Source organism: Micrasema longulum, unplaced genomic scaffold (assembly GCF_059751315.1).
Source record: "Micrasema longulum isolate JH-2025_06_02 unplaced genomic scaffold, ASM5975131v1 h1tg000341l, whole genome shotgun sequence".
Classification (NCBI taxonomy): domain Eukaryota; kingdom Metazoa; phylum Arthropoda; class Insecta; order Trichoptera; family Brachycentridae; genus Micrasema; species Micrasema longulum.
In genome coordinates this window covers 568,937-575,048 of record NW_028277544.1, presented here as the reverse complement: position 1 = coordinate 575,048, position 6,112 = coordinate 568,937, and the positions used below count along the sequence as shown (strand labels likewise).

The window sequence follows — 6,112 nt, the reverse complement described above, 5'->3', positions numbered from 1 at the left end:
AGGCAGCATTAGGCGCCGCGATTCTAATAGCAGACACACTTTTACAGGAAGTTTTATTATATTACCGTGTACGCGAGCAGCCTATTGTGTGTGTGAAATTGTTTCAGAGTTTTCATTTTGTTTTTAAGAAAAATAAAAAGGTATGATTAAAGTTTTTATTTTATTATTATCAAAATTAAAAGAATATTAAAATATTTGTAGTTTATGCTATGATTCTGCAAGAAAGGAAGCAACAATCAAAGCAAATGAAATTGGTAGTTTTTTCAAAAAAGTGTGAGAATTTAATTTAGTACCGACAAACTGGTAAGTTAGTATTTATTATTAAAAATTCATTATTTATATCAAGAGATTATTATTTATTTTGTAAACGAATTTAAACTGTGTTTATTTATTAAGGAGATCATAGTATTTATATAAATACAAGGTACAAAAGAACGATTAAAAAAAGTAAGACCAATTACAGATTTCTCATTAATTTATTATGAATGCAGGAGGAGAGGGGGAAAAATATTCAAATTCTAAAAATATATAAATATTAAATAAAAAGTACATAAAAGGGAGAAGATATTGTATAGCTCCAACTATACTTTCCTCCCCTCTCTCTCTGCTTCCATGAACATTTATATTTCTTAGTAAAAATTCACAACCAACAATAATTAATTAGGTGCAGGTAGTAGATGTACGTATGAATAAGTAAAAATTAAGAGTTAAAATTAAAAGTTATTAATTTTAACTCTTAATTTTTGCTTATATTAAAAACATACTTACTAAACATAAACTTGTATCAAAAACATTTGTAATTTATTTGAAATATATATAGAATATGTTGTATTAAATAAACATGTTAGATTGTTCTTAGAATTTTAACACAGAACCAAACCTTATATTTGTGTTCATTTTATGCTGATTTTTTTTACTCCGGTGTGTCTCGGAACGGAACCCCGGTTTAAAACGGCGTTTACCTGTACTGTATTTGTCGAATAAAACAATGTACAGTATTTTTATAAAGAATATATTAGTTTGAAATTTATTGCAGCAGGGAAAATATTTTTAAGCAGGAATTATTTTTTTAAATATTTTATATTTGCACATTGTGTAACAGTCACCATTCTGCCTATGTTTGACCATCCATTTTTCCTCAACTTTTCCATCTGTTGGCCTTTGCGAAGTAAAAGCCAGTAAGAGCCAAAACCTTTACCAATGTAGGTGTGAATTATAAGTCTGAATTATTTCACCTAACTAGGAATGCCTGGAAATACTTTTCATTTTTTTGTACTTCTTATACCAGTTTGTTCAATCAACAATATTTTGAGAACATCCAAATATTTGTTGATTTGCCCGGATTCCACTACCTAAAATACATTGTTATAGAAAGAGAAAACATGACACTAAATATGACACCTTCATATGATGCAAAATAATTTAACAGTTCTAGAAATGGAGAAAGGGGATAAAGAAATAATATTTTTAGATTTTTTTCTCTACTTGAGAAAACGAAAAATGGGGAAAACTCCATAACCTGGCAACTAAAACAATATAAAAGGATGTGAAAAAATATCCATACTTATGATATTTATTTACCAAAATGAAGAACTCTGTGGTGTGTGTGAATGTTATAAATTTTACGACATAAAATAATCAGAAAAAAATACATAATCCATAAATGATACATAAAATAACGTAGTAGTTTGATTTAGCTTTGCGAAAGTAGAAGAGGATTTAGTCGTGTTGTTACCACCTTTATGTAGGCACCTAGTTGGTGGCCTAATTTTGTGATGTACAAAGTTATGTGGGTGCACAGAATGAGAGCAAGTAAAACAGGGTACTTACGTTTTACACAAAGATTTATTCACGAAACTAAACTACTGAAGCTAACACATTGAAAGAAGGATTCTAATAACTATATTAGGCAAAATAAAATGAAGTTGGTAAATCTAAATTGGCGGTAATTTTGTGCCTCGAAGACGCGTGCGGTGAGGTCGGAATCCGGTAGTTTTCTCCAGGTCGGTTTGGCCCGTTCGTACGCTCTACGTCGGCGTTCGGCAATGTTCGGCTCGTGCCGTCGTTGTCGACCCGCCACACAGCCCCCTTCCAAGTTTTGAAATCTGTTTTTCAAAACTGACGCTGTATCACCCTCCTGCCGCTACGCGTTGTGTATGCCGGTTGTTCTGTTGGTGTTTCCGTTTCTGCTGGACTGGCTCGTTCTTCCGCTGTCTGGAACGCCGGCTTGCACCTGTCCAGCGAAACCTTTTTATGTTCGCCATCCACGTCCAGTGTTACCGTCTTTTCCGCCCTGGTGATGACCTTGTAGGGCCCCTTGTAGTTCGGCATCAGGGGTTTGTACACTCTGTCGTCCCTCAGAAACAAGTGTGTGGCTCTCTTTAGTTCCGGGTGGATGAAAACGTTACCTTTATTGTGGTGCTCGACTGGCCTTGGTTTGACGTTTTGCATGAAATTTACCAGTTGCCTAGTGTAGGAGTCCGGGTCAATGTAGTCGTTCGTCTGCTCCAGGATGTCTGCTGGTAACTTTAGTTTGCACCCATACAGCATCTCTGCTACTGAGTGCTCTGCATTCGTGCGCAGTGTGGCCCTCAGTCCGAGTAGTATGGTGCTGATCGATTTTGTCCACGGAACAGGGTGGTGAGCTTTAATGGCCGTCTTCAGCGTTCTATGAAATCGCTCGATCATGCCATTACTTTGTGGATGGTAAGGCGTCGTGTTGGAGTGTGCTATGCCTGATCTGGAACAAAACAAGTTAAAGTCCGTAGACATGAATTGCCTACCCTGATCAGTTATAATTTTCTCCGGTACGCCGTATCTCGCAATCCAGTTGTCCCAGATGGCTCTGATGATTGTGTGGGTCTGGATATCTGCGATAGGGATTACTTCCGCCCATCGAGTGTATCGGTCGATACATGTGAGGCAGTACCTCAGTCCCTCTGATGGTGGAAAAGGTCCGATGAGGTCGACATGGACCACGCAGAATTTCTGTCTCGGCATGTCGATCTTGATGATCGGTGTCCTCGTGTGTTTGTTGACTTTGCTCTTCTGACAGGGTATGCAGGCCTTCGTCCAAGCTGCGCAGTCTGCTTTCATATTTTTCCAGACGCCTCTTTGACTGATGGTCTTGGTCGTGGCGTCGGCTCCTGCATGGTTGAGGTTATGCACTTGGTTGAAGAAAGATCTCTGTAGCGTTTTTGGGATGTACGGTCGCATGTTGCCTTTGTTGAGATCGAAGACGATTTCTTGTCCCTGCATGTTGGTTTTGATCAGGTTCAGAGCAGTGTTCTTGTCGTCCAAGAGTGCGAGTAGTTCGTTGTCCTGCCTTTGTTCTTTATGGATCTTTTCGAACGATATGTTTGCCTCTTGTTCGATCATGTCGATTCTTGATAAGGTATCGGCGACGACGTTGTCTTCTCCTTTTATGTATTTGATGTCCGTGCTGAACTGTGAGATGTAGTCTAGATATCTGAGTTGTCTGGGGCTTTCTTTGTCGTGACTTTTCCTTCTAAACACGAATTGTAGTGGTTTATGGTCCGTGTATATACAGAATTCTCTGCCCTCCAGATAATGTTGAAAGTACCTTACAGTCTCAAAAATGGCTAGTAGTTCCCTGTCGTACGTACTATATGAACACTGAGCCTTGTTCAACTTTTTTGAGAAGAAACTTATCGGTTTGTAGTTGATGCCGTCTGTGGTTTGTTGTAGCACGCCTCCGATTGCGTAATCTGAGGCGTCTGTCCACACTGACATCTTGCTGCTTTCCTCTGGGTAGCTAAGCTTAGTGGCGTTGATCAGCGAGTTCTTGACCTCTTCGAAATCGTGTGTAGTGACTTCGTTCCACTCTACTTTTCTGTTGTCATTCTTTTTTGCTCCCTTGAGGTAATCGTGTAGTCGTATCAATTTGTGTGCTGCTCGTGGTATGAATCTTCGGTAGAAGTTTCCCATGGCCAAGAATCTTCTCAACTGCTTAATGGTTTCTGGCTTGTTGAGGTTCGTGATGGCTTCCACTTTTGTTGGCGAGGGTCCGATGCCTTCAGCCGAAATTTCATAACCAAGAAATAACAGTGTTTTCTTGGCAAACTCGCATTTAGATGGGTTTACCACCATTCCATGATCTTGAAGTCGCTGGAACAAAGCTTTTAAGTGTTCCACATGTGTTTCTTCGTCTGGTGAAGCGATCAATATATCGTCGATATATGCGTGTACTCCTTCTAGACCTCTTGTGACTTCGTTGATGTGACGTTGGAATGTTTGTGCAGCGCATGATAGTCCGAATGGCATTCTTACAAATTCAAATAACCCGAATGGTGTGGTTATAGCTGTCTTTTTAATGTCAGTTTCATTAATTGGAATTTGGTGATATGCTCGTTGTAAGTCCATTTTGGAAAAAATTTTACAGTTAAATAAGTCATTGCATATATCGTGGATATGTGGCAAGGAATAACGATCAGGTACCGTCTGTGCGTTTAAGCTACGGTAATCGCCACAAGGGCGATAAGTACCATCGCTCTTCTTCACCATATGCAATGGAGAGGCCCACTCACTCTTGGAGGGTCTACAAATACCTTGAGCCACCATGTGATCGAACTCTTGCTTCGCCTGCCTCAGTAGTTCTGGGGACAGCCGACGAGTCTTACACATAACGGGTTTGCCACGGGTATCTATATGGTGGATTGTGTTGTGTTTATCCAGCCCTGCGTATGGTTTATTGATATCTACTAGTTGTGGATACTTCAATATGAGTGAGTGGTAAATGTTGGTTTTGTCTGTTAATGATATGGAACATGTTATGTTGTTGTTTGTGGAGATGTCAAATGCTCTGACTATCTTGCCGTTTGTATTGTCTACTAACCGTTTGTTCCTAACATCTACTAACAGGTGGAAGTTGTGGAGAAAATCTGCTCCTATAATAGGGCGTGTCGTATCCGCTATTATAAACTTCCATGTAAACATTTGTTTACATCCCAGATTCAGTGTTACCGTGGTAACTCCGAAATTCTGGATCGTAGTCCCGTTCGCTGCATAGAGAATTAGCTTAGACTTTTCTCCATGGCGTTTGTGTAAAGATCTAGGAATTAATGATATTTCCGATCCGGAGTCAACGAGGTATGACACACCGGTATCACGATCTTTAACAAAGAGACGTGTTGTGTTGGTTGAATCAGCCGCCTCCGCTATGATTCGACCATCTAGTTTTTTGAAGCTAGATGCGGTTTAAATTCACATGGTGTGACGCATTTCTTAGCTTGATCGCCAAATTTTGTGTGGAAGTAACAAAGAATAGTTTTCTTGTTATTTCCGTTGGCCCTATAGCTTGTTTTGTTGAAATTGTTGTTGTATTTGTTGTTATTGAAATTGTTACTGCTGTTACTTGTTGTGTGTTTGAATCTATTGTTATTGTTGTTGTGACTATGCTGTTTGTTGATTGTGTGAAATAAACTCTCTACCTTATGGGTTAGAGCTTGTACGGACTGTTCTAAACTACAAATGTTATTTTTATTGTTGGTACCTACTACCGCTACATTATCCTGTGTGTACACCTGTATTAGGCGATCTGCTATCGTCGCTTGCCTATCCCAGTCATCTTCGCTTATGGCTAAATGCGCTTGGATCGTCTTGGGCAGTTGTTGTATCCACAAGTATTGCAACGTCGTTTCGTCTATTTGTAAACCTATTGCTAGCGTCCGCATCTCTCTAAGTAGGCTGGATGGGTTTCGATCCCCAAGCTGTAAGGAAGAAAACAGTTTTTCTCTCCTTCTGTCCTGTGGACAGCCCATGCGTTGGATTATAGCTTCCTTCAGCCTCGTATATTTTGCTCGGTTCGGTTCCATGAGTAAAATATCTGAAACTTGTTCTATGTGCGCTTGTTCAAGTTTTGACACTAAGTGACTATAACGTGCGTCTTCTGAAACTATGTTTGCCAACTCGAATTGTGCTTCTATCTGTTTAAACCAAAGTTCGATGTTGTTCACCCATAGCTGTGGTAGTTTAACGCTAATCCTATCCGTGTGGAACATGTTGTTTGCTGTGTTGATATTTGTCAAGTCAGTGTTGTCCTTGTTAGCCATTGTTTACAGTTTAAAAATATTCGTTTTTAAAAAAAAATTCA

At 39.3% G+C, this 6,112-nt stretch overlaps 1 long non-coding RNA gene across 1 annotated transcript in view; it reads left to right on the top strand.

The window, feature by feature from the left end:
- Nucleotides 1–3,124, top strand: part of LOC148282294 (uncharacterized) — a 232,300-nt gene extending 229,176 nt beyond the window's left edge. The window contains exon 3 of the long non-coding RNA XR_015822128.1: nucleotides 1,712–3,124. This is a non-coding gene — a long non-coding RNA (uncharacterized LOC148282294). The remainder of the gene's footprint in view (nucleotides 1–1,711) is intronic.
- Nucleotides 3,125–6,112: the final 2,988 nt, after the last annotated feature.